A 27,506-nucleotide genomic window follows, 5' to 3' on the forward strand; every position below is an offset into this window, starting at 1 on the left:
ATTCCAGAGAATAATAGACAGGGCTTTGTTTACTGAAGCCGAAATTGGCACAACTGACTCAAGGCTCAGAATATTATTGATTTCTTGCATGAAGTTTGCTAGAGATTTTGAAGAATTTGTCTGGAGTTGAGATGAAATATTTGAGCAGGGCACCTTTAATACCAACACAATGGAGACAAAGGCAGGTGCATCTCTTTGAGTTCTAGACCATCTTAGTCTCCACAGTAATTCAGGGTGTGACTCTCTGCTGGTAAAATGAGCTACTTACAAAGATAGTATAGATTCAAAAAGACAGAATTTTCCTTAAAATTACAATGTAAGTCCCTTTTTCTTAATAATGAAAGATATGTCCTTACTGATCTATAAGATGGATATACATTAGTCTTAGGTTTATGAAAGGAAAAATGATGTCACACCACTCTAAAAAGGCTAGCCATCTGTTTGAAAGTGGAGCTTCCCCACTATATGATCATAGGCTATCAAGTCTCATCTTGGTAGCCTGCTTATTCTTTCTCTGAGTGCCATTAAGCCTCCCCACCAAGGGGAGATGATCAAATATGGGGCACCAGAGTTCATGTCAAAATCAGTCCCCACTCTCCATATAACTGTGGAGAATGTCCTGTCCATTGGAGGTCTGGTAAACCTAAGGGAGGGAATAGAGTGAAAGCAGGAGGGAGGGAAGATTGGGAGAACACAAGTGATGGGATAACAATTGAGTTGTAATCTGAATAAATTAATAAGATAGTAACAATAATAATAATGATAAATAATAATAATAAAAAGAAAGTAGAGCTTCAATGGGAGAACTGGTGCCAAAGGGTAAATAGGCTTAAGAGATTTGTTCTGTTGGTCAATGTAGGGACCAAGGTTGGAGGGGAGACAGGCGTGAAAGCTGCATGCCTCCCATGTTGGAAAGTCTTTGTGTACTGACTGTGTCACTGCTCTAGCAGCTGGCTTATCCCTCTAAGCCTGAATCACTTTCATAGGCAACAGGTGGTGGTCATGCCTAATGTAAGGAGATACAGAACTTACAAGTGACAAAGTACACATCAGCCTAGTTAGGTGCTAGAAACTCAGGCTACAGTTCATAGGCTTAAAAGATGGGAGTGTCCATCCCCTATGAAAAGAAGAGGTAAGACAAAAATACCAGCAAAAAATGTAAAAACCCAGGTACAAGATGCCTAGGGAATGCATAAACTCTAAAATAAATAGGATTTTATATAACGTTTATTTAAGGCTTAATACCTTTTCTTTTGCTCAGGGCAACTGGCCTGTCTTTAAAATGGGAAGCATTCCCTCAGGAAACTGGTAACAATCTGGCCTATACATCAGGCACCACAGAACCTAGAGAAGGACTTTATAACTATACAGTCTTGTTTTGATTTCAATATGATAATGATTATATGTATGTTCAGTGGTAATGATGATGATATACTTCCTCTTCAAAAGACATCAGAATGAACCAGACCTGGAGGAAAGATAGACTGCTAACATAAGTCAGTCTATACTTACATGAATTCAAACTGAAAAACAAGCCATTAACTTTTATTGCTAATCTCACTACAAGAGAATAGGTCTGAGACTGGCGAGACATGAATGTCTATGCATAACCAATGCCTCTTGTTGGTTACAGAATCCCTATGACTTATTAATAGATGCCACTCTTCATAAAGCATGAATGAAGATTTACAGATATCTTTCTTCTGCTCATACAAAGAACAGAGAACCAGTCTTAATTGTTCTGTGCATCCTGCACTTCTCATACATTTATACTTTTCAAACTTGTATAATGCTTGAAAGAAAGTATATGTTTTTAGAACAAAAGAACTGGACACTGACACTGGATCAGACCTGACAGAATTCATTCCTCTCAGCAAGCTGGACATTGACATCCTGCATCGTTCATGTTCCAGCCCCAGGTGGTTAAATTGCTGTTCTTCTTCAGAACAGGTTAGCTCACAGCAGAGCTTCCAAGAGAACTCCTAATCCCAATTGTTTGAGGATTTCTCACTGTCCCACACAGGATTTCTATTAATCTTGGAATTTCTCAACATTTAGACTGGATCATAAATGCTGTTCCAAGCTTGTTTAACTATTTTTCCCAATTTTATTGGGGCCCCTAGAAATATATTATTCATCCCAAATCAACTAGAAGAAACTTTAAAAGGATAGTGACACCCCATTTCCCTCAAGGGGAGTTAGGTTGGTTTTTGGTTGTTTTCTTGGGTTATGTATGTTTATTATTATTATGAGTTTGTTATATGTTATTATTGATCGTATTCAGAAAGAAAATGAGGTTGGACTTAGAGATTTCCCTCTCTTTTATCTTTCTTTCTTAGCTATGGAGATACGGGTTGAAAAGAAAGAAAGGGTAACACAGAAATATGTAAGGATGATAGGACAAGAGTAGATTATTAAATCTATTCCTCTGCATCAGCTTCTGATGCTGTCCTGTTTGAGCTCCAGTTCCAACTTCCTCCAGTTATGGACTATGACGTGGAAGTGTAAGCCAAATAAACCTTTTCATCTCTAACTTGTTTTTGGTTGTTGTGTTTCATTATAGGAGTAGCAGAGTAGCTAACATAGGGCTCCTTACACTTTCTTTTTTTTTTTTTTTTTTTCTTTTTTGTTAATAATCTAGTGATTTCATTGTGACTTTTCTGGTGCCATCACTAGTTAGAAAAAAAAGTACTGGAAGAAGAGAGGATAAAAACCATAATAGAGCTGCATTAGGCTTTTACAAAAATTTCCTCATAAGCCGTGCCTCACTGGCTTTGCTTATATCTCACTGACTTGTACCATATGGCCACTTCTATTTGCCTGCAAGCCTGGAGATTGAGGTGCAATTACTGTTTGTTACTTTGCTGGATTTAAGCTGAGACCAAGGCCAAATCAGACAAAATAGTAATTCTACTATTGCAGAAAGATGAAACAAATAAAAAGATTTTGCTGCAGTGTACTCTGTGTTCTCTAAAACTTTACATACATGTATATGAATATAAATATGTATACACACATATAAAAGGAGTAAACACTTACTCATCCCCAGGACAACACTTTTTTTATTCATTTATATTCATTTATTCATTTGTTCATTATATTCATTTTAAAACCTAAATATGTATATATTGAAATTATTCAGGCAAGGGGAGATCCAAGATGGCTGCACCAATCATGTGTTGTGCCTGATCAGCAGGACGGCAGTGATTGCACAGCAACTGAACTGTTGCTCCACAGTGAAAACTGAAAGCTCCACAGTGCTAGTGATGGTGTTTTCCAGGTGAGAGGGGGCCACCCACAGGATGTGGAACACAGGTGGGTCTGGCCTCAGGTCACCTGGCTAATCCACAGAAAAGTCCCTGGGTCCCTGCATGTCTGACAGAAGTCTCCAGTGTCTACTGACACACCAGGCTGAGGCTCACAGCACTCAGGACCCCATACTATTCTTTGGACCACAAAACAACAGTGTCCATGTCTCCCATCCCAGAGGAGATCCTATAGTCTGTAACACGAGTGGATCTGTTGTCCTCATATCCCTTGGAAAATCAATGGAACATTCCTGGATCCACACAAGAGCAGGCCCAGTCTCCAGAGTCTAACCACATGCCTGCCTGCACACAGCACCTGGGCTGTGTCTCTGACTCAACTGTGGGCCACAAAACAGCAGTGTCTGAGTCTCCCTGCTGAGAGGAGCCACCATAGTGTGGAACACAGGTTGATCTTATCTCAGGTCACCAGGCTGATCCACAGAAGGGTTCCATGAGGCCCAGAGGTGAGAAGTCTCAGCCTATAGCCATTCACCTACTAGCTGCTCTCAACTGCCAATGAAGGACACGAGAAATGACAACACAATTCCAGAAACAGCCAGATGATTAAACATCATAGAAAAACACAAACAACAAAGCCAAAACAATATGGCCTCTCTAGAATCCAGTTTTGCCTAAGGAATCAGCTGCGGACATTCTAATACAACTAAAACAGAAGAAAATGACCTTAAAGATTTCCTTATGAAGATGATAATGTAGGAAGTGAATAAAATCCATAAAGAAATACAAGAAGATAGATGGAAACAGACTGAGGCCCTTAGAAAAGCCATGGTAGATGCCTATAGAGAATAAATGAGTAAAGTACAGAAAGAAGACTAGTGAGAGTGAGCATACTGCTTTCATTTATGGTGCTTTTTTTTTGGTTTTATCCTCATTGAGTACAATGTTAGAGTTAGTTTTGTCAAACATCATTTTAGTATGTTATACTTGCTACTTATGTTCCTAGATTCTTCAAGGCTTTTATTATGAAGATGTGTTTAACATCATCACAGGTCTTTTCTGAATCTATTAAGATGATCATGAAATTTCTGACCCCAAGTCTTTGTGTTCTGCTACATTTGTTGATTTGTATATGTTGAACCATTCTTGGAATGAAAGAAACTTGGTCATGATATACCATTTTCTTAATGTATTCCTTAATACAATTTACTATTATTTATTAAGAAATATTTAATAACCTGTGTTCATCAGGGAAGTTGGTATAGAGCCTCTTCAACACTTGTTCCCATAGCCAGTTTTTATATCTGAGAAGCTGAAGCTTTGTAGAGTGAATTTAGTAAACAAAAACCTTTGGCATTGCTCTATGGAAACAGAGAAAAAGTACTACAAGATAAAGGTATAAGCATCAGTTTTCTACACAGGAGTCTAATGTCAGAGAAATAAAAAGATATATTGACAACTCTTACTGCATACAACTGAAGTACTGACGAGTTGTGGCTTACTACTGTGGTCTTTTCATTCTAAAACGATAAGATGTTATGATGAAGGGTGGGTGCTACCCTCATCTGTGAGTATGAAGAAGGGTGCCAAGGAAACAGCTAGAAATTAACTTGGTTTAGTGAGGTGATAGTAGTAGGTTCTCTTCTAGGGTTCATAGCCTCATCACTCATGAGTAGTAGGCTAGGTTTAAAGTAATAGGCATGATTTTTCTCCTATTGACCAGACTACAAGTCCAATTAGATGGCTATTGTTTGCTCCCATGATATTAGTGGCATCATTGCATCTTCAGGATATCTTGGTATTCTGGACATTGTTTTTATATCACAGCTGAGCTGATTATTAATTGTTTCCCTTCCTTGGCAGCTTGCATAGATCCTTCTTTTATCATGAGAACTAACTCTAAGGGAGAATCTTCCAGGTCAATTTCAACTTAATTCCTCCAAGTCCTGTGTCCAAAATGTGTGTGTCTTCAGCAACAGGGTCTTATATCCAGTATTTGGGAAACAGCCAAGGGCAATGAAAATAGCCAGTATTTCTTGGGTGGGGGTGTCCTGGAGTCTTCTGACCAACAACTGTAAAGAAAAAAGTTTCATTTTACTTGGCACTGAGGACTTTGTCAGATAGTCTATGTTTTTGCAGGGGATCACTGTCTTAGAACAGCTATTTTCAAGCTAAACATTAAATTTAAGATAAAATTAAGTTACAATGCTTACTTATTTCCCTCTGTTTCTGTTTGCTTAGGTCCCTAGGTATCTATTAATGATGTTCTTTGTTCCTGTGCTCACCCACATTGAAGTCTGATTTGCCTCTTGGGATTTTTCTTACTTCCCAGTTATTTTCCTCTACCATACTTTGATAAAACTCTTACCTTTAAATGCAGTTTATCTCTTGTAAATGTCTAGGTGGCAAATTTCTTTACATTCCCAGAGGTATTTCCAATTTTAGGAGATGTTTAATATTTCCATTTAATTTGTAAGTACAAAATATAGATAATATAACAGAATATAATAATCTGTGGGATTCATCTGGAAAAATATATTTATGGCTGAGGATAAACTTGGAGGTTGTCTTGGAATGGGGACCACTCCCAAGAATCACCTGGCCTTGTGTTCCTAAATTTTTTAAATCTAATTTCATATATATATATATGAGTTAAAAGCTTCATGCCATCAATTTTCATATCTGACTGTTTTGAAATAGCTGCCACAGCAGTAGCTCTACAGGTCTGTGGGAGGGGGATTGTGGGTAGAACAAACACAAAGACTTTTTTTGTGTATAAATGAACTTGTTTCTGAACCTTCCCTATGTGTTCTCCCACTTGTCTTATCAGCTGCCAGCCTTCCTTTCTAAGATGCTGTGTATAAATTTATCTTCACTGGAAAAATGAACTATTACCTGATTCCTACTGATCATGTCTTAACACACCTGAAGAGCTAACAATCACACTTAAAAGTTAGTTTTGGATTTAAAGATGTTATGAACATCACGATAGTGCATGGTTAATTTGACATGAAGCAGAGATGTATGATTGGTCATACTCTTAATTTTATCTGTAATAACTAAACTCATATCTTTATTACTTTTGTTTGTAATATTTTCTAGATTTTTATACTTTTCATTATGACTCACTTTTTCTAATTGCTTTTGAGCATTTTTTTTTAATTTGTTACTTAATTTGCTCTACATGCCAGATTTTAGCTCCTCCCCTCCTCTCCTCTTAGTCCCACCCTCTCTTTCCCTTCCCCATTACCTATTCCTCAAAAAAAATGAGCCACACCCTTTCTGACCTACCCACCCCAGCTCATCAAGACCCATAAGTACTGAGTTCATCCTCTTTCCCTATGTCCTAGCAAGGCAGTCCCATAATTGATCAAAATTCAAGCAGCAGAGTCCATGTCAGAGACAGCCCCTGCCCTCCTTACTAGAGGACCCACACAAAGCCTCAGAGAACCATCTGTAGAGGACCAAGGTCCAGTCCATACATGGTCCTTGGTTGGTGATTCTGACTCCACAAGCCCCTCTGGTCCCTTGTTAGTTGGCTCTGCTGGTCTTCTTGTGGAGCTCCTGTCAACTCTAAGTCCTTTTATCTTTCCCCCCAACACTTTTCCACTAGACTCTATGCTTTGTCCTATGTTAGGCTGTGAGTCTCACCATCTGTTTCAAAGCATTGTGGATGGAGCCTCTAGGAGGACAACTTTGATAGGCTTCTGTCTGCAAACACAGTGAAGTATCATTAATAGTGTGAAGGATTAGCTCTCTTTCATGGGGTGGGATTAAGGGAGGAGGGTCAGGCATTGGTTGGACATTCCCTCAATCTCTGCTCTATCTGTTCTATCTTTATCCCTGCATGTCTTGTAGACAGGGTACATCTTGGGTCAAAGTTTTCATGGGTAGGTTGGAATTTTCCTCCCTCCACTAGGAGTCTTGCAGAGTTAGAGGGTGTCCTCTTCAGTCTCCACGGCCCCTGCTACCAGGAGTCTAAGCTATTGTTCCCCTCATATCTTCCCATGGGTCTATTTTGACTTAAGTCTCCAGCTTGTTACAGAGATGCCCCTACCCACAGTTTCTTTTTATGCAGCAGGCCTCCTTGACCGTTTTTAAAAGTTCAGTTTCTTAACTAAAATTTAATGGACTTATTCCTCTTTGGTTTTGAGAAAGCATGCCAAAATTTATGCTATCCCTGTGGCTCAAGCCTCCCCCTTTCACACTTCCTGACATTAGCAGTTGGCAAACACCGTTTCCATTGTTATGCAAGGATAGAATGCAGTGTCAGCTATGTGGCCATATTACTAGTCTTGCATGGATAGCATGCATCCTAATGTCTCATATATGGAATAACAAGACTGTGAATCCTGTCCTGCCAAATGTGATATACCATAGTAATATCACATTTTAAACTATTGAGTGAATTGCAAGGCATGTTACATATAATTAGGCCAGCATGTCAGTTACTGTTTTATATATATAATGCCTCATTTAATCACAAAGGGATTAGGTAGGTGGAATATTTATACCTTATTTGTACAAATAAAACCTAAGCGAGAGAAGTTAATGGGTTAATCTTGTTCAGAAAGCTAGTTAGCAAAGGGATATTCAATCTCAAGGAATTTAGTTACAGTATTCTTATGCCATATAGTTTATGTGAAGCTTGCCTTGATACCATTTACAGATAAGAACTGTTAATGTGCAATGTTAAGTAAAAGTATTATTTTCGATCATGTAACTAGAGCATTTCAACTGCAAATATATATCATACCAGAAAATCATGTGGGTTCTTCCCTAGAAAAATCCTGTGTGAAAAAGAGAGACAATAACTTCAAACTTAGGTCACTATTTAGACTTTGTAAGCAACAACATTTAAAGAACACATATACACAAGAATAGTACATGATAAATGTATCCATTAGGAACTGGGCCAAATTCTTCCAGGAAGCCGAGTTCTATCATGTGATAGCAACCATCTCAATGTCTCTCTGTAAGAATAATGGAAAATACTGGATTGAACGCTCTTAGTTGTTTGCCTGGACTAAATAAGTTTTACCAATTGAAAATCATGAATCACAAAATCAAGGCAATGGGCATTCATCCTCAAAATCCCTCTGTCAGAAAAGTGCTTGTTCCAGATACTTTACTTTAGAAATCCTACCGGGGCATGGTGGCCCAGGCCTTTAATGCCAGCACTCAGGAGGCAGAGGCAGATGGATTGCTGTGAGTTGGAGGCCAGCCTAGTCTACAAAGCAAGTCCAGGACTGCCAAGGCTACACAGAGAAACCCTGTTTTGAAAAACAACAACAAAAAAAAAAAAAAAAAGAAAGAAAGAAAGAAAGAAAGAAATCCTTAGTAAGGACAGTCCCCTGTGTAAATGTGTGTATGGCAAGGGAGAGCACACAAAAATCTGTGCTATAGAGGAGCTCGTTAATTGGTGACCACTGCTGTACAACTGCCAGGAGAGAGGAGGAAATGTACGAAGAAGATATCATCTTCCATTTCTCTTATTCCTGTGTCATCGATGTATACTGGTCATAAAAATAATGTATGTCATTATGACATTTCCGTTCAAACAAGTAACTATACACTTATAGCGTACACATGTCTTCTGTCCAATTCCCTCTTCTCAATTTTCGAATAGTTCCTCTTTTCCTTACTTGTCAAAAAGACAGTTTTTAAAATTGAAAATAAAAGCACAACAGAAAAATCATATCAATAAAACTGTTCCTGAGTGCAGTGCTTTACTTAGAAGTTGGGCTTCAAGGAGTGATTTATAGTACTTCATCATCCGTTGCGTGGACATGGGTGCATACCCTGAAAATTCACTGTGGAGATTACATAAATTGACACATAGAAAATACCCCTGATAATGTCTACCAAATAATTTTGTGGTATTCTAATACTTCCCTCGGAGATGAATTATGAAATTAAATCATTAGGTTGATTTGGTCCCAGAAGATTAAACTGAGGACATGGGGGATAATAGAACAAATATCAGAGAGCTTTAAAGTCAGACACCTGTGCATAGGTAAATCACTAGTTGTAGATTATAACTGGAGGTAAAAGCCATATATTTCTCTCTGACTCTCTGTTCTCTCTGTGTGTCACTGTGTCTCTGTCTATCTGTCTGTCTGTCTGTCTCTCCCTCTCCCTCTTCCTCTTCTTCTCACTCACCATTTCTCTCTCTCTCTCTCTCTCTCTCTCTCTCTCTCTCTCTCTCTCTCTCTCCTCTCTCAATCTATGTTTTATGTCTGTGTTGCATATTTTTGTTTTGGAGTACATTTGTTCAATATCATAAAACCATGTGGAGGTCCAAGGCCAACCTCGGGTATTCGTGTTCAGAGGATTTTGTGTGCTGCTTTATACATCAGTCTAGCTATGTGTGCATTTCTGGAGCTTTTTGCTTTTCATTTTTCTGCAGAACAGTGTGGATTAGTTATCCTGTTGTCTTTTGGGAATCAAACTAAGTCCTTATGCTTTCATGCCAAATAAACACTTTACCTACTAAGTCATCTCCTCATCTAATGCATTTTGTTTTATTCCTATTCCAAGTTTCACTTTTATATTCTTTCTTCCTCCTCAAATAATTTAATATGTTAAATGATATCTTCCACATGTATATATACGCTCTTCTAGAAATGGAAATATTAATATCAATACACAAATGAAGACACTAATATATATCAGAGACTTCCATGAAATCACTCTCACTGAGGTTGTAGTCACTCTACCCCTGTGTGCTTTGTGAATGACTCCAGAACAACTGAGTAAATATACTATCAGTTTCTAAGTTCCTTTTTTCATCATATTTGTTTATTCCTACTACAAAGGTGAGTAATTGAATAAAAAGATAGGATTTTAGGGTTAATTCTGATTGCTTATATTAGGGCATTTCTCCCTCTCTCCCCACTCCACTCTCTTTCTCTCTCTTTGTGTGTAAGCATATGCATTTTTATGTGCATGTGTGTGTGAGCAGGTACGTGCACTTGCAGATACATGTAGAGACCAATAGTCATCATCATATAACTTCTCCAATGGTACTCCAAATAATAATAATAATAGTAATAATAATAATAATAATAATAATTATTATTATTATTATTATACACAATGGAAATAATTATAACAATTAATAATGATGAACATAGGATAGGATAGATAGATAGGTAGATAGATAGGTAGATAGATAGATAGATAGTGTATCTTCAACTTAGGCTGTCTGGCCAGGAAGCTTGCCAGATCTACCTTTCTCTCTGTCTTCAGCACTGGAGTTGTATACACAGGTACCTGTGGCTAGTTGCAACATGGATGCTATGGAATCATAACCAGATCCTTATGCTCACACAAGCACCTTAGTCACTAAGTCATTTTTTTCAGCTATAATATTTGATAACTTAAACATTAAATTAATATAAAGGCCTCTTAGTCACTAAACTTTAATCTGCTTACAAACTTAGATGCATAGTTGACAAATTTTTGAAATAATTTCTGGGCTTTCAAAAATGGCTTTGTAGCTAAGAAATACATATGGTAAGAGGAGAGTATGGACTCCTGTAAGTTCCTCTGACCCTCATATGTGCACTGTGGCATACATATTTGCACATGCATATGCATATATAATACATATGTAAAAGTAAAAGAAAATACAAATAATTGAAATATTTTCTGTGGCTGAGTTAACTATTTAAGCTCATTAAAGTCATTATGAGAAATTCCTTTTAGATATCCTTAGCACAAATCTTGATACTCATGACATTATGAGCTAATAAATAGATCATATTGATGTTTCACTAAGTTTACTGTTCTATTTCCATCCTATTAGTAAATTCCAGTCTTCTAGTGAAAAATTTTATAATTAATATTGCATATAAATGTTGTTTTTAATTCCGTTGATGAATGGGTAGGATGAGAGCCATACCAAAGCTGTACAAATGCATGGCTTGGGCTGCTTCCAAAGCATATCTATAACTACCCTTAGGCCTAGGCCTAGAAGCTTCTAGCCTTCCTAAAATCTAATCTTCTGCAAGCCTAGACCTTGAAGGCTTCAGCTTCCATGCCTGGTAACCAAGGACTAAGAATGTTTTCAGTCTCCAAGATTTACTGCTAAATAAGATCATTTTCCAGTACTTTCTGAACTCTGGCTGGCTGCTTCAAGTCAGATACCTGGCTCAAAACTTCTCTTCAAGCTTACTGATTCAAATTGGCTTCTCATTGAATTTTTATGCCTCTAAACTCCACAACTGAATTATATAAACTCAGCTCCCAATGTACAAATTGAACAGAAATCAACTATACCCAATTGAACTATCCCAAACTCAACTCTCCCCTCTCTCCATGCACTGTTCTTAAGTAGTCTCTCCTTCCTGTCTGTTCTTGTGAGAGTTGGGCATAGCCTATCTCTGACTCATTATGCCTAATCTTTCTCTGATTCATCACTTTGCCCCTCAAAAATATGACTCATTCAGACATGGTTGCTTTCTTCTACAAACTAACTTTATCTTCATTGAGTGAGATTAAAGGGGTGTAGTAAGGGTGCTTCTGTAGTCCAGCCAGAAGGATTTAGGGTGTACTAAGACCATGTCTATATTCCAGAGAGAGGGATTATAAGTATGTGGCATGTATACATTCCAGACTGGTCACAGACCTAGAAGGCCTTTGGATGTGATCCCTTGCCAGATCTGCCATGTTACTGGATTAAAATTGCTCTACAATTGCTTCTATTGATTTGTGCAATATTAAGTATTGAAACAGATAAATTACCAATGCTTCCAGTACCATGCAACAATATCACTTTATGTCCACACATATATAAATAAGTGCATGTTTGTGCCCTGTACCTCAAGCTGATGGTCAGTTCAATCCATTGAAGTATTAGGCACAAGTCTGCCAGTTAAATCCCACCATGACTGAATATCTGGGTCTGATCTCTATCACTAATCAGTCTTAGGGAGTGAGTATAGAAGACTATTATAGTCTAGTGATAAAATAATGTACTTTTACATTTTTGATTATTATAGTCTAGTGATAAAATAATGTACTTTTACGTTTTTGATTATTATAATGAGAGGCATCTTGGGAGAAGTGAAAATAAAATTTTTTGATGAAGTGGAAAATAAAATTTTTTTTGTACTTTGTTAAGCTTACACAAAAGTAACCATTTCTTACTACACAAAGACTTTGGTATCATCTTTGTGTCAGATCTTCTCATATGGGTTGTAGTATTTGGATAAATAAGATGAACGGGTGTCTGTCTGCATCAAGCTTTCATAATTATGGGGACAAACACGAAGTTGACAAAGATACAATGATGAGGATAACAAAGAAGAAAATAAGCGTCATTTCACTTGGAGAAGATACACTGTTTTCGTGTAAAAAAAAGCCCTCAAGATAAAAATTTAAGAGGCCAATAAATAGAAATCATTATAAAGAATATTCCCCACGAGTTGGGGGAGATGGCTCAGTTGGTAAAGTACTTGCTGTTCAGGCTTCACACACTGAGTTTGGATATGTTTCAGGTAACAGTTTCATACAGGTGCAGACATGTCTAATCTCTGCACTCCCACAAGGAGAGTGGAAGCAGCGAAAGGAAAATCCTGCAAACATTTCTCGCCAGACAGTGTAGCCCATGCATCAGTGAGGAGACACCATTTCAACAAACAAGGTGAATCTGACTACCAAGAACCAAGGTTGTTCTCTGACCAGACACATTGTCAGCTGTGTATGCTCATGCCCAAACTCACGTACATGAACATGAATGCACAACATATACACACATGCATGCGTATATTAAGAAATTAATATTAAAAATACAACATATAGTGAAGTATCCTGATACTTGCTTATGAAAATGCTTTAAGTGTTAATTTTGACTTGGTAGTCATCTGTGAAGAAAAAACATCATTATAACAATTTAAGATATTTCTATTATATTTTTAGTTTATAATATAATTATATCATTTTTCATTCCCCTTTTTCCAAACTCTCCAATACATCCCTGTTTGCTCTTATGCAAATTCATGGTCACTTAGTCATTGATTGCTATTGCATATGTATATGTATGTATATTCATAAATACATAAGTATAACCTGATCAATCTATATAATGTTTATTATATAGACTATATAGTGTATATACATACATACATACATACATACATACATACATTCTCATTTTTATTTAATTGCTCAGGAACTGTTTTCTAATCTCCATGGTTATAATATCATATACAATGTTTTTCTGCCAAACACTGTCCAGACTTTGGCTTTTCCTCAACTCCAACTATAAACGGCTGAGAAATATCACTATGGATTACAGGATATTTACCTTTCAGGGTTTCTCCCCAATGTACCTCTTAATAGAGCAGAAAAATATAAAAGAGGCTGGAAGTTCAGAAATCAGTTTCTCCACAATGCTGTCTGCATGTTGTACACCTGGGTGATTTTCTGACTCATTCTATTAACTTCCTTACACTAGAAGATAACTCTTTCTCCTAGTATGTATTTCTGCATATATTTCTCTTTTTAATTAAGTCTCCAGGAATGGATTCCTGATTTTAATATAGTCTCTATTTAAGCTCATTGTTAGCATAGTACTCTTAAGGTTAGTTCACATTTTTCAAAATGAGATATAAGTTCATAACTATGGTGGAATGTGTAGAGGTACAAAGAAAATCCAGCATTAAACAAGAGAAGATAATGCACCAGAGGTTTCCTTTTCAGGTGAGAACCCTGTGACTGGTTAGCCTCTATTGCAAGGGTGCATCGTTCTTATGTGGATGCCACACTCCACCAGATGCAGACCATTGATGCCATTCACACAGCCCACCTGAGAGCACTGTGCAGGTGCTTCCTCCCCGGCTCCAGTTGCTAATTTTTTATACCTAGTTTTTGCAAGTCGTGAGCTCATCAATTCCAAGTCCTAATAACAAGGATAAATTACAGTGATGACAACAACCACAAAGGGAAAAGCAAGTCTGTAAATGTCCATAAAACTTTAAAGTGGAAACATCAGAGACAGTATCTTCTTGTAATGCTTCAAGTATTAAGAATGCATGATAAGTTTTTTTTTTATGTAGTTTCCCCTATGATAGTGACACATAGGGTCTTTCTTATTTAAATTGGGGAGTTAAAAAGAGAAATAAAACTCTCTCAGAATGTTGGGGGCCTTTATGTGGAAATTCTTTGAACACTCATATATCAATGGATTTGGGTGTGCAAACAGACACTGTTTCATGAAATCGTATAGTCTATGTGGCCATTTGTACTGATTTTTGTTATGTTTCTAATAGAATAAAGTAACAATTGTTTAGAAACAGCCAATACAACCAAGTACTTTAAAGATATTACCCACCACCAGCCTGAAATACCTGTCATAAATTTGTTCACACTCTTGAACAGTTAGGCAAAGGAAACCTACATGTTGGGTACATGAAGGTCAGAGGACAACTTGCAGGAATCAGTTCTCTCCTGCCTTATGGATTCCAGATATAGAACTCATCATCATTTCTAATTAAACCACCTTTAAAACGTGTTCTTGGAAGAAGGAGTTTAATTAGAAATGATGCTGAGCTCTTTGAAGCAGCATCTCATCAAAGCAATGTATTGCATTTTTTTTTTTTTCGGTTTGTGCCTTTATATAGAATCACAGTTTATACACAGACAATGACTCTTGCTGAGATTCCCATTTACATTGTAAGCTTCATGTAATTAATCTTAAAACATTCATATAAACTGAAGATAGTTTTCTAATATAGTTAGGGAAATTTAGCAATAGAAACAATAATTTCACAGGAGTTGGTGATCAGAGTGAAGGAAGAACATCCTTTACCGCCCAGAGTTTTAAAGGCTCTTTCCTTTCAATTTCCTCCTTCTCCTTCCTCCCTTCTCCTGGTTAGTTTCCTTATTCCTCCCTTTGTTCCATCCCCTCAACGATTCACCATGGCTCTTTTTGTTCCTATACACACTTACATGACTTGTACATTATCCTGCCCATTACATTATTCAAGTGGTGCTTTATGACACTCATTCCTTTCCAAGACAGGAAATTAGTTTTACCTGGCCTGATGTTTCTGTCAAGGATATTTGGTAAAATTATATTAAAAATGCTACTTTGAAATGAGTTTTGGAGACTACGAAGACTGCTCTGTGCCTCTGCTTCTGGGAAGAATTTTATACCTTCTGGTTGGTTTGGTTCAGAAATCGATATACGTGATTTGCGAAAGGTCAACTGTGGCCTCGGTCCATGCGCATACCAATATTTTAACATTTTCAGGACATTTTTCACTCCTCAGTCCACCTTTCACTTCAACCTTCTCAAAACTAAGCTCAAACTTTTAATTTATGGCGTTACTTAGGAAGGAGCCAGCACGCACACTATTCTATTTCCTGCTAACGTTTCCTTGTCTCAGATCACTACCCTCCTTCAGTGATTTTACTATAGTTTCCCTGCAGCAACTTTAAACACTATCTCTCATTCCTCTGACTCTTGTACTGAGAAGTCTTTTCCTCCTTTCTAATCTCCTTCATCCCTCATCCAATTTTCTTCACTATGCTTGATCTACATCGATCAGAGGCATTTTTTAAAGGCATTTCTCCAAGTTCAATTTTCTACTTACTCACGCACCCACTGCAAATTTGCTTCTGTATCTACTAGCTCAGCTAGCACCTACATCAATATGCAAATTGTTTTTTTCATCCACCGAGAATTTTGCTTTGTAACCCTCTTTTACGATGAAGCAGAAGTCTTCTTTTTTTTTTCAAATTTGTTTACTTAATCTGTCAGATAGAAATATAGGTATTTATTAAATACCACATGGTCTTTTGAAACAATGTGGAATGTTGAAATCTAACTAATTATAAAAGTTGTTCCTTTAACCAGCTATCATTTTTTTATTTTCTGGGGTGTGTGTGTGTGTGTGTGTGTGTGTGTGTGTGTGTGTGTGTGTGTTTATGTGTCTGTGTGTGTATGTGGCTGTATGTTAGGCATGTATGCACTTGTTTGTGAGGTATGTGTCATTTTACATGAATATATGTGTACATAAATCTGGAGATTTATGTCAGGCATATTTCTTTATTACTCTTTTACCTTATTCATTGAGGAAAGGACTCTAATAAAACCCAGAGCTTGCTGAAATTCCTACACTCACTAGCCCACTTGCTCCAGGGATGCCAGTTCTCTGCTTTTGTCTTTTGAGGGTGGAAAACAGGACTGCTGCACCGTATCTGCACTCTAGAGCTATCAATTCTAGTCTAAGGCTCGCGTGGAAAGCACTCTAGCTGCAAAATCATCTTCCCAGATCCCTAGACACTGTGTTTGTGAAGATAAGACATCATAATATTATCTATATTGTAATACCTTAAAAAAAAGATTCACTGAAATATCTATTACTAAAACTTTTACAGAAATTTCATTAGATATTAATGAAAGTATCTGGTAGCATAAAGTATTTATTTATATAATTCTATCGTTTCCCCTTTTCTGTAAGTGTTTTTGTTTTCTCAGATGAAGGGATGAGATGAAACTTGTTCCGAAGCCTTTCTACTACGTGGCTTTGGCGGAACCCTCCTGCATCTATCTAACTATCCCTTGACGCAGGCCTAGAATATTTCATCCTCTGAGACTTACCACTGAACACGCTCACCCTTTCTAGTTCTTTCTGAACTCTGGCTGGCTGGCTCAATTCAGCTCTTCTGGCAAAAACCTCTCGAAGCTGACTGACACAAACAGGCTCCTCTTGGTCTCTCACTGGCTTTATCTTCATGGTGTCGTGCTAACTTTGGCAGTATGTGATAATCCTTTGGCTCCTCTCATTCTCTGACTCATTCTGTCTTTATGTCCAAGTTGTTCTTTCTCTGTAAGCTGTTTCTGTACTGCTGCACTGGTAAACCGCCTCTGAATTCCGTGGACAGGACTGCCACCAATGGAACTGCCAGGAACTTAATTCCACTGCACCTCTTCTGGACTAACTCCCTACTAACTCTCAACTGACTGACAGACAGACTGACTGACTGACTGACTGACTGACTGACTGACTGACTCACTCACTCACTCACTCACTCAAGGACTCACTCAATGAAATCAACTCCATTAAACTCAACTGAACTGAACTCCACTGTGAACAGACTGACTGACTCGCAACTCTAACGTACTGACACAATAAACACCTGAATTCCTGTACTGTACGTCTTCTCTACAGCCTCTCTACTCTTAAGTAGACTCTCTCTCCTATTTGTCCTCTTGAGAGTTGGGCCTACCTTATTCTGTTAAATCTTTATTTGATTCATCACTTAGTCTATCCCTTAATTAGACCTCATTGTTTGGGATTAAAGGAATGTGCCAAGGCCATGTCTGCATTCCAGCCAGAGGAAGTAAAGTTATGTGTGTCTGCATTCCAGCCTGTTCACACACACCTAGAAGGCCTTTGTATGTAATCAGAGCAGCCATGTTGCTGGATTAAAATTCCACTATACTTTCCCTTTTATCCCCTTACTTCTCCCTTGCCTCCCTCATTACTCCATCTCAAATTCATAACCTGTTCTTCAATGTTTACATAATTTATATGCATGAATATATAAATACAGCTTGCTTAACCCATTTTGTCATTTGTAATTGTAAGCAATTTATAAGTAAACTGTAGTAATGTCTAAGTATGTCATTTCAAAGCTGACCAATTAATTGGTATTAGGTAACTGATTAGGAAGTTTATTCCTGGAAAAGACTATCTCTATCTGTTTCAACATTCCCCAGTTTCCTGCAATTCTTTGTTTATGGCTGGGTCCCATGAGATTTTCCTATTTCATGTTAACAACTCTATTGGTGGTATATTGTTTTAGGTGTTGTTTAGGCAGTCATATTTTTACTGGAACACTGATGATTAGTATTTCTTTTTTTAAAAATTATTATAATTTATCCAGATAACAATCCAATTGTTGTCCTCTCACTTGTATCTTACTGTTCCCATGTTCCCTTTCTCTTCTACCCTATTCTCCTCCACTTGACTTCTGACAGAAGGGGCCTTCCTCCTATCATATGATCACAGCCTATTAGGTCTCATCCAGATAGCCTGTTTCCCCTTCCTCTGTGTGCTGCCTGGCCTGCCTTTGACATCATTAGTATTTCTTAATAAAGACTTTACAGTTCAATAAAATTTTTTTTAAGAGACTGAAGGGATGCCTCAGTGTTTAAGAACATTTTTGCTTTTGCAGGTGATCCAGGTTCAGTTTCAAAGCTTACACAGTGACTCACCCCAGTCAGTAAGTAACTCCAGTTCTGGAAGATCCAGTGCTCTTTTCTGATCTCCAAAGGCACCAGCAATAACACATGGGGTGACAAAACACTCATACACATAAAACAAATAGATCTAGAAAGAATTTGTAGTAGATAGGTAGCAGTCAAAAGCAAGATTATAGAGACAGGAATAGATTGCGAATATAAGATTGTTTCATTATTAGGGGTGGAAATTGTTAGAGTGACAATGTTTCCAACCCCAACAATTTACAACAATGATGATTTACCTCTCTTCTTTGCTATTGGTTTTACTGTTGTCTCTAGGGCACAGGATCCCTAAGGAGCTTTAATGAGGAGTATTATCATTATGGTAATGAGGTCATGGTGACATATGAATTGTCCCTGTTGCTTTCTATATAAGAATGACATTACAGCTTCTGCTTACATTTCTATGGTCACAGCATGTCACAATGCCTAAACAAATGAAGGTAAAAAAGTGTGATCTTTTCCTAGAGAAGCAGGATTTGCTAAACAACAATAAACTCTCAGAAGATTACTTAATCAATCAGTCAATCAATCAATCATCATTAAAGCTATTCTTAAAATATAGCAGCATCCTTGAAGGAATTTGAAAAGAAGCTTGTGAGGAAAGCACAGCTGAGGTATTTTTGTTGAATTGAAGAAAAAAATGTAATCTCATTTATTAATAATATTTGAAATTTATGTTTCAATCATATATTTGCTTTTATTTAAAATTTATTAGATAAATGCTAGGTAAAGTTTGTTATTGTATGAAATGCTTACTGCAGGAGAATCATCCTGCATGATACATGACTGAGGAAATGTCAGAATGCTTTGGTGCAACTTCTAGATATTTTTTGATAGAAAGGCAGAAATACTCCCCAAATTTGTTTTCAGTTTCAAAATTAAAACACATACATCCAATAAAGATATAGCTAGTTTTAAACTTCTTATATTCCATTGATGAAGATACACCAAATAGGTGTCATTATTTACCTCGTTTCTTTTGGCAAAATAATCCAGCAGCTCCCACAGATGGAACAAACTTTTAATATCTTGTTTGCCCAAAATATGATGCAAACATTTTAAATAAGTAAATTGAAGTATCATTTCCCATTGTTAAAGATATGCAAAATCTCCTACGACTAAAACCTGAAGTTGTAGCTTTGCTGTGAATAAAGGAAGAGTTAAACATTAGGAATGGGAGTGGTTCTGCGTTATTTAGAAATAGACTGTGGAACTGAGGATTGGGATTTTAGGTTCTAGAAAAAGTGGGTGGTATCCCAATGCCTTTGGGAACATTGTCAAACATTTGAAAACAACTTGATTTCCTATTGTACATACTGAAGGTCTCCATCATGATGCTTCTATGCTCATACTCAGTGAAAGGAATATTATACATCAAGAGATGTAGCATGTATATCATCTCATAGAATTACCTCTTATCTTCATTCTATTTGTGGCTAGAGTTTCAAAATTTTAATTTCTTAGAAAATTCCAAGAATGTAATATAATATGATCAATTGTTGTCCTATATTTGAGCTGCAAACTTACTTATCCTATAAAATGGCAAGTGTGTCCTTTTACTTATCTTTATATTTGCTTCTTTTTCCCACATCCAGTTTTTATTGATGTATTAAACTCTTCCTTTAAAGAGTACATATAAGTGAGATCATGTAGTATATTTTTAATCTCTGCCACTTTTGCTTATAATATTGAGTCCTTGTAGATAATATTTGTCAACTTCAAAATATCAAGTTTTGCAGCCATCTATTTTTCTAGCACATGGGAGACTGAGGTGAGATTCTGTGTTTGAAGGTAGCCTGAGCCACATAATGAGAGCTTGTCTCAAAATGTAATCCAAAGCAAATGTAAAGCTTGATAATCTATGGGAATTAACCAGAAGTAATATATGCAAAGCCCTTACCTTCAGGGTATATACATTATAATTGGAGAAGCAAATATTAAATAATCAACTAGACAATTAATGATTGAAGTTTTAGTGTTGAGGACGAGGAAGCAGAAGTATAGTTTTTCAAGTACTATTTATTGTATTCATGCTCCTATGTGAAATTAGTCAAGTTAAACAATTAGATAGGTATTGACTGAGCAAAGGATGCTTTCTCAGCAGAAGGAATACCAATTGCATTGTGAAGACAAAATGGTGGTTTAGTATGATCAACTTGGGAACAAGTCAGTTTACTAGAACATGTTGGGAGTATGTACAGTGTACAGTGGCAAGGAAAAGTGGATTTGTTGAGTCTTATGGAGAGAACATGGATACTGGGAATGAAAAATCTCAAGCTAGGGACCAAGGATCAAGAGTTAACCTCTAAGCCAGAATCCACTCAACTCCATGACTAAGGAAGATATGGAAAATGAAGTCTAAATGGTCGATGATTGAAGAGGTCTGAGAGTCTTATTGGTTAAGGTAAATGTGAGGATGAATGCTGAAGGTGTATCATATTTCTGAGATAATCTTTTGATTCAATATAGTTTATAAGCAAAGCTATTGTTGGCTTTGAACTTGAGGTTAGAAAAAGTACAATTCAAACAAGAAGAGAAGTTTAGAAACTCTGCCAGCTCACCCTATCCCCACCCCCAAGGGTCTTGGGCCTGGGTCCCAGCAACAGTTATAAAATACGAAAAAGGCAAAAAAGAAACTGTAAGAACAGCAACTCTGATTCTGGAATAAACTTTTAAGGCTGCTGAAATAACTACTATGATTATTGACATTGTAAATAAGTCTAACTCACTAAGAATGGCCATATTTTATAAGTAGTCCTGATTTAAAAAAATTCATTCCTCATGTGATCAGCAAGATGAGGTTCTCACTAGATTGTAAATAAGATGACTCAAGCAGCGTAGAAGTGGCTTCCCTACTTAGGGTACAAAATGAAATGCTTGGAATTCTTTGGTCTTGTAAAACAACACCCGACCTTTAAAAGCCTTGTCAACACAACCGTCCTGGCTCTTGAGCACTAGACACTCCCCTTGGTCATGCACCATAAGAAAGCCATTATGGAGTTCACTGTGGTGTGACCAGCAGCTTTTGCTTTTCAGTGCTGAAGCTGTGCATTTGTCACTTCACTAGTTCTACTCAGTCCATGCCTGTTTTCCGGAACTGTGCCACAGTGGTTCTGAGTGGACCGTCACTCTGAATGCCACGTTTGCCAGTTTCAATGTCAAGAGCTGTATATTTTGCATTATATATTTTGGAGTGCCAATTTGATTCTTTAATATATGAGAAATATACATTATTTACTTAACTTGAATGGGACTGTTCTTTGATAAGCTTCTAATCACAAGAGCAAAATGGCAACACTTTTCCCCTAAACTCATCTTATCTTGAAGTATATGCTTTAGTTTCTAAAGAATTTTTAAAAATTGTGGTATGTAACATGCTTTATTCTGTGATCCATGAAATATTTCCATCTGTAAGGCAGTCACACAATACAGCAGATGCATTATTTGATTTTGTTTGTAAAATATGTCTGGTTTTGTTTGTTTGTTTACTTGTTTGTTTTTGTTGTTTGCTGATACAGACACATTGCTATAACCTATTTTAAAGTCAATCAATCACTGTTTTCTTCTTGAAAATTTTCTACCAGAATTCTGAAGTCCCAAAAGAAATACTACATTTATAGGGAACAGAGACTAAAAATCAATAAAGTAGGCTACATTTTTATAAGTTATTTTCTATAAATATACCTTAAATTTAAGGATATATTTATTAGGAATCATGAGTTGTACATTCTAATCTCCTACAGGTTCATTCAACCTTTTAGATTTTTAAGTTTTACTTCTAGTTTGTTTTGAGGGGTGTGTGCTCGCAGAGGCCACAGAGAATGTCAGGTCACTTAGCATTAAGCTTGTACGCCATTGTCTACCATCTGCTACAGGTCCTCGGGACCCAGCTCAGGTCCTTTCAAGAACAATACATGCTCTTAACTCCTGAGCCATCTCTCCAGTCCCAGGTTCTTTCAAAAATTTAAAATAAGCATTTCCTACATTAATAAGATTTGTTTTGAATATTTCTTTTGTACTAATGGATATGAGGATATGATTTAGGCACTATATGCTAAAGTCACTTTCATATTTTTAAATGACATGTAGATTGCAGAGTTGTAGGACTAATATTTGATATATTAGGAGAAATAAGAGAAGACACATTCTGTAATTTGTCTGATAAGAGAATTTACTTATTTTTAAAGTTGAGGTGCTTAGAAAGTAAGCCAAGGGGCTGCAGAGAGGGAACAGTAGGTAGGTAGTGACTGCTGTCATTCCAGATGACCCAAGTTAGATTCCTATCACCCATGCTATGTGTGTCACAACTACCTGTAACTTGGTTGCAATTGCTCTAATGTCCTCTCTGAATTCTAAGGACAAATGTACTCCTGTGAGCACACCTACACACATGTAAATGAAAAGTCACATAAAAAACATAAAAGAAGCCTTTAAAATAATTAGATAAAAAATGGATAGATGCTGATTCAAAACATTGATATTGAAATGCACTATTTGGAATGAAATTGCTAGGACATTTCTACCTTGTTCTCATGCGTTAGTGAAACGCTTGTCACTTGTCAAAGAAAATGTCTTCTTTCCCCCAGAATGCAACACGTATAGCAACAGACTTATCTTATTACTCACTTAAGGCTTTCCAAATTACTTACAATGCACCATTTTGAAGTCAACCAAGACATCACTTCTGTGTTCTGGAAGCATTTCTTTTTTAAGCAGTAAGAAAATGGAAGGGAAATCGAACCTGGCATCTGCGATTGGTGAAATTCCACATTGCTAGGCTCTCTAATAAAGTAAAGGAGTTGAGAAATAAAGGGCAATTTAGCAGAAATGTTTTCCCTGCCAGAAATGTTTTCTCATCTATGTAACATTCGGGTTAGAAGTCCTATATTAACCCCCTATTTTTTTTTTTTTTTAGCACTGCTTATATCCTGAATTGATTAGAAAACTGGGTAGATATTTTTTTGGAAAGTTTCAAAAGTATGTAAAGATTTAATGGAATGTTGGCCATATATAGATGTCTAGGTGATAGGACTCTCAATAATCAGAGGAATCCCTTTGCAATTGGCAAGAGAAGAAATCCTCCCCATCTATATATTGCTAAGATTATATAAAAACCTTTGCTTCAAGCTTGAAAGCAGTTGTAGAGAAAAAACAAACTGCTTTTTATAGTGATGCAATTAATGATGAAGAAATGCCACGAAAAGCTTAGCTATAAAGCATATGGTTTTTGTTATAAATTGAACAGTCATTTCATTTTTTTTTTTTTTTTTGCCTCTAAAGACTTCTTTCTTGTAACAGATTTATGAAGAAGTCAGACTGTGCTGTAGATAATAACGTGGTAGGAGAACGGGACAATTTAGTTCTAAGTAGGATATTTGCCTCTTGTGAAGTGGACATTTTCCTGGGCATACAAGAAGTACATTCTAAAAATTGAAAGCCAGAATTGCATTAACATTGCTTCCAGTATTAATACACGTAAAAACAAGTAAGGTTGGAAAACAAAATCTCAAGCCTTTGTATGAAGCAAGAAAACAAAAAGGAACAGAGGATTAGCTAAAGTTTCTGGAGATGAATTTGAGATGATGGCTATCAATATCTGTATCAATATAAATATCAATTACAATGAAGTTGATGCCAAAATGGATATTTATTTATTTATTTATTATTTATTTACATCCTAGTTGTAGCCCCATCCTTCCTCAACACCAACCTTACCCTCTCTTTCTCTCCTCATCCCCCTCCTCTGATCTTCAAAAAAGGGGAACCCCACTTCCCACCCACCCTAGCTCATCAAGATGCATCAGGAATGAGAATGCCCTCTTCCCTGTGGCCTGGCAGGGAAGTATCGCCAGGGGGAAACGATCAAAAATCTGGCAACAGAGTCCATGTCAGAGACAGTTCCCATTCCCTTTATTAGAGGACCCACATGAAGCCTGAGCTGCCCATCATCTACATCTTTTTAGCAGCCCTAGGTCCAGTCCATGCAAGGTACTTGGTTGGTGATTTAGTTTCTGGAGGCCCCTCTGGGCCCTGGTTAGTTGGCTCTGCTGGTCTTCTGGTGGAGCACCTGTCTATTCCATGTCCTTTTCTTCGTTCCCCCACTTTCCCACAAGATTCCTTATGCATCACCTGATGTTTGACTGTGAGTCTCAGCATCTGTTTTGAGTCACTGCTGGGAGGAGCCCCTAAGAGGACAACTATGTTTGACTCCTGTCTCCAAACATAGCAGAGTACTGTTAATAGTGTCAGGGGTTGGTTCTCATGGGGTGGGTATTGGTTGGATCTTCTCTCAATTTTTGTAGATCTTGTAGGTAGGGTGAATTGTGGGCCCAGTTTTTGTGAATGGGTTGGTGTTCTCTGCCCTCTATTAGGAGATTTGTCTAGTTAAAGGGTTTCCTCTTTAGTCACGGTGGCTCCTGCTACTAGGAGTCTCTGCTACGGTCATTTTTTTTTTACTTTTTTAAAAATTAATTAATTCATATCACATCTCAATAGTTATCCCATCCCATCCACATCTCAATAGTATCCTCCCATTCCTCCCTCCTTCCTGCTTTCCCCCTACTCCCCTCCCCTATGACTGTGACTGAGGGGGACCTCCTCCCCCTGTATATGCTCATAGGGTATCAAGTCTCTTCTTGGTAGCTTGCTATCCTTCCTCTGAGTGTTGCCAGGCCTCCCCATCAAGAGGATGTGAACAAATATGGTCCACCAGAGTTTGTGTGAAAGTCAGTCCCCACTCCCCACTCAACTGTGGAGAATGTCCTGTCCACTGGCTAGATCTGGGTAGGGGTTTGATGTTTACTGCATGTATAGTCCTTGGCTGGTGCCATAGTTTGAGCAGAACCCCTGGGCCCAGAACTGCCATTATAATGTTCTTCTTGTAGGTTTGTACGACCCTCTGGATCCCTCTATTTCCCCATTCTCCCATGCTTCTCTCACCTAGAGTCCCAATAGGATGTCCTTCCCTCTGTCCCACTTTCCTGATAAGTAAAGATTTTCATAGAACATGCCCCATGGGCTAGTGTCCAGATATAAGTGAGTATATACCATTTGAGTCTTTCTGCTTCTGGGTTAACTCACTCATTATCATCATTTCTAGTTCAGTCTATTTGTCCACAAATTTCAGGAATTCCTTATTTTTAATAGCTGAGTAGTATTTCATAGTGTAAATGTACCACAGTTTCTTTATCCAATGTTCTACTGAGGGACACTTAGGCTGTTTCCATGTTCTGGCTATTATAAATAAGGCTGCTATGAACATGGTTGAGCATATGTCCTTGTTGCATGCTGGAGCTTCTTCTGAGTATATTCCAAGGAGTGGAATAGCTGGGTCTTGAGGAAGACCTATTTGCTAGGGTCATTTTAAAGCAAGTTGTTTAGGAAGAAGAACTACTGAGATGACCATTTTTGAGGGACCTTATTTAGAATTACCTGAATGGGGATAAAATTGCAAGAAGCCATGTCTGTTACAAGTGGATTGACTTAAATTTGTCTTCTCATATTATATGGGCCTTCAAATATTTGCTAAATTCAACTAGTGTGCTGATGATATTTCATGCAGGCAATTCATGGGCTAAGACATCAACTTGCACAGTTTAATTTGGCTTTGAGTTCTCAGCAGATAATAGTTCCTGTAGCTGGGGAACAGTGGTATATATTCTGGGCATTCCACTTAGAAATGTTCACTTTATATGAGAATAAGACATCTAAAATACAGAACCTAGTGTTGTGAGAATCAGCAACCCTAGTTTCCCGAAGAGGAATAGCGATGGTTTGAAAGGATTACTTCATCTGCTTCAAATGTTTTGGTGCCATATAGTCAACTTGTTAGAAAAACATAAATGTTACTTAATTGGACAATGTTCTGAGCCAGAGGGTGCCCATATGGTTATTTCTAAGCTTGTACCTTCACAAATCTACATATGGCAAGGTGTGGTGATGTATAGATTTAATTCTAGTGCTCGGGATGCAGGGGGTAGTGGATTGCTGTGAGTTTAAAATCATCCTGGTCTACATAACCAATATCAGGCCATACCTCCTCCCTGAAAAGGTTTAACTCATTGATTCTCTGTATGGGAGCTTCTGTCTGGTGTGGTACCCTCTTCAGTCTTGCTGCCACAGATACCATTCTGTTTCTGGGAGAGAGAGTTTGTTTTATATACTGCTTTGGAAGATATATATCAGAGGTTGTATTCATCCTAAGATAGTAATACTTGCTGAAGCTCTGAGTCAGGAAAAGAAGCTCTATCTGGATTGTATATTGATTTGAAGTGAGATGGAAAGGATGCAATGTAAAAAAAAAAGTTGCCACTAAGTTTGTAATTGCTTTTTGAAGTGATGGTGTCATGCAGGCAGTGGCTCAAAAGATCTAGTTTGGCTCCCAATAGTTGATTGTATGTTTCTCATTGCAACTCTGTGTTCCTCAGTGTTAACTTGGTAAGTTTAAGCTTATCATGCTGGAGCTCTTAGAATCAGAAAAATCAGGAGTATTTCCTGGATAAATATATGGTAAACATTTGCCAACATTTCACCGTGTTTTGGGAAGCTGAATTCTTTTCTGTCGAAAATGTAGATATTTACTACAGTCTTAGTGGATAGGACTCTATGCTGCTTGTGTCTTGCACAGTCTACATCAACGGGCATGTCCCACGAAAGCCTTCACTTACCAGGAAACTGCGACAGAGGAGAGGACATTCTAGTGGGACTCTAGATGAGAGAATCATGGGAGAAAGGCAAAGTAGAAGGACCCAGAGGGTCCTAGAAGCCTACAAGTAGAACATTATGATAGGCAGATTTGGGCACAGGGGTCCTGCTCAAACTAAGGCACCAGCCAAGGACAATACAGGGGGTAAACCTTAAGCCCCTACCCAGATCTAGCCAATGGACAGAACACTCTCCACAGTAGAGTGGAGAGTGGGATATTACTTTCTCACATACTCTGGTGCCTCACCTTTGACCATGTCCCCTGGACGGGGAGA

General features: G+C 37.5%; 1 long non-coding RNA gene across 1 annotated transcript; it reads right to left on the reverse strand.

The window, feature by feature from the left end:
- Positions 1-3,529: 3,529 nt before the first annotated feature.
- Positions 3,530-17,161, reverse strand: LOC311599605. Its single transcript, XR_014779967.1, has 4 exons — positions 16,879-17,161; positions 8,023-8,056; positions 6,918-6,977; positions 3,530-5,338 (listed from the first exon to the last, which is right to left on the reverse strand). It is a non-coding gene; the product is annotated as an uncharacterized lncRNA (long non-coding RNA).
- Between the last annotated feature and the right edge of the window lie 10,345 nt (positions 17,162-27,506).

This window comes from Acomys minous (assembly GCF_964271855.1).
Source record: "Acomys minous genome assembly, chromosome: 6".
Taxonomy (NCBI): Eukaryota; Metazoa; Chordata; class Mammalia; order Rodentia; family Muridae; genus Acomys; species Acomys minous.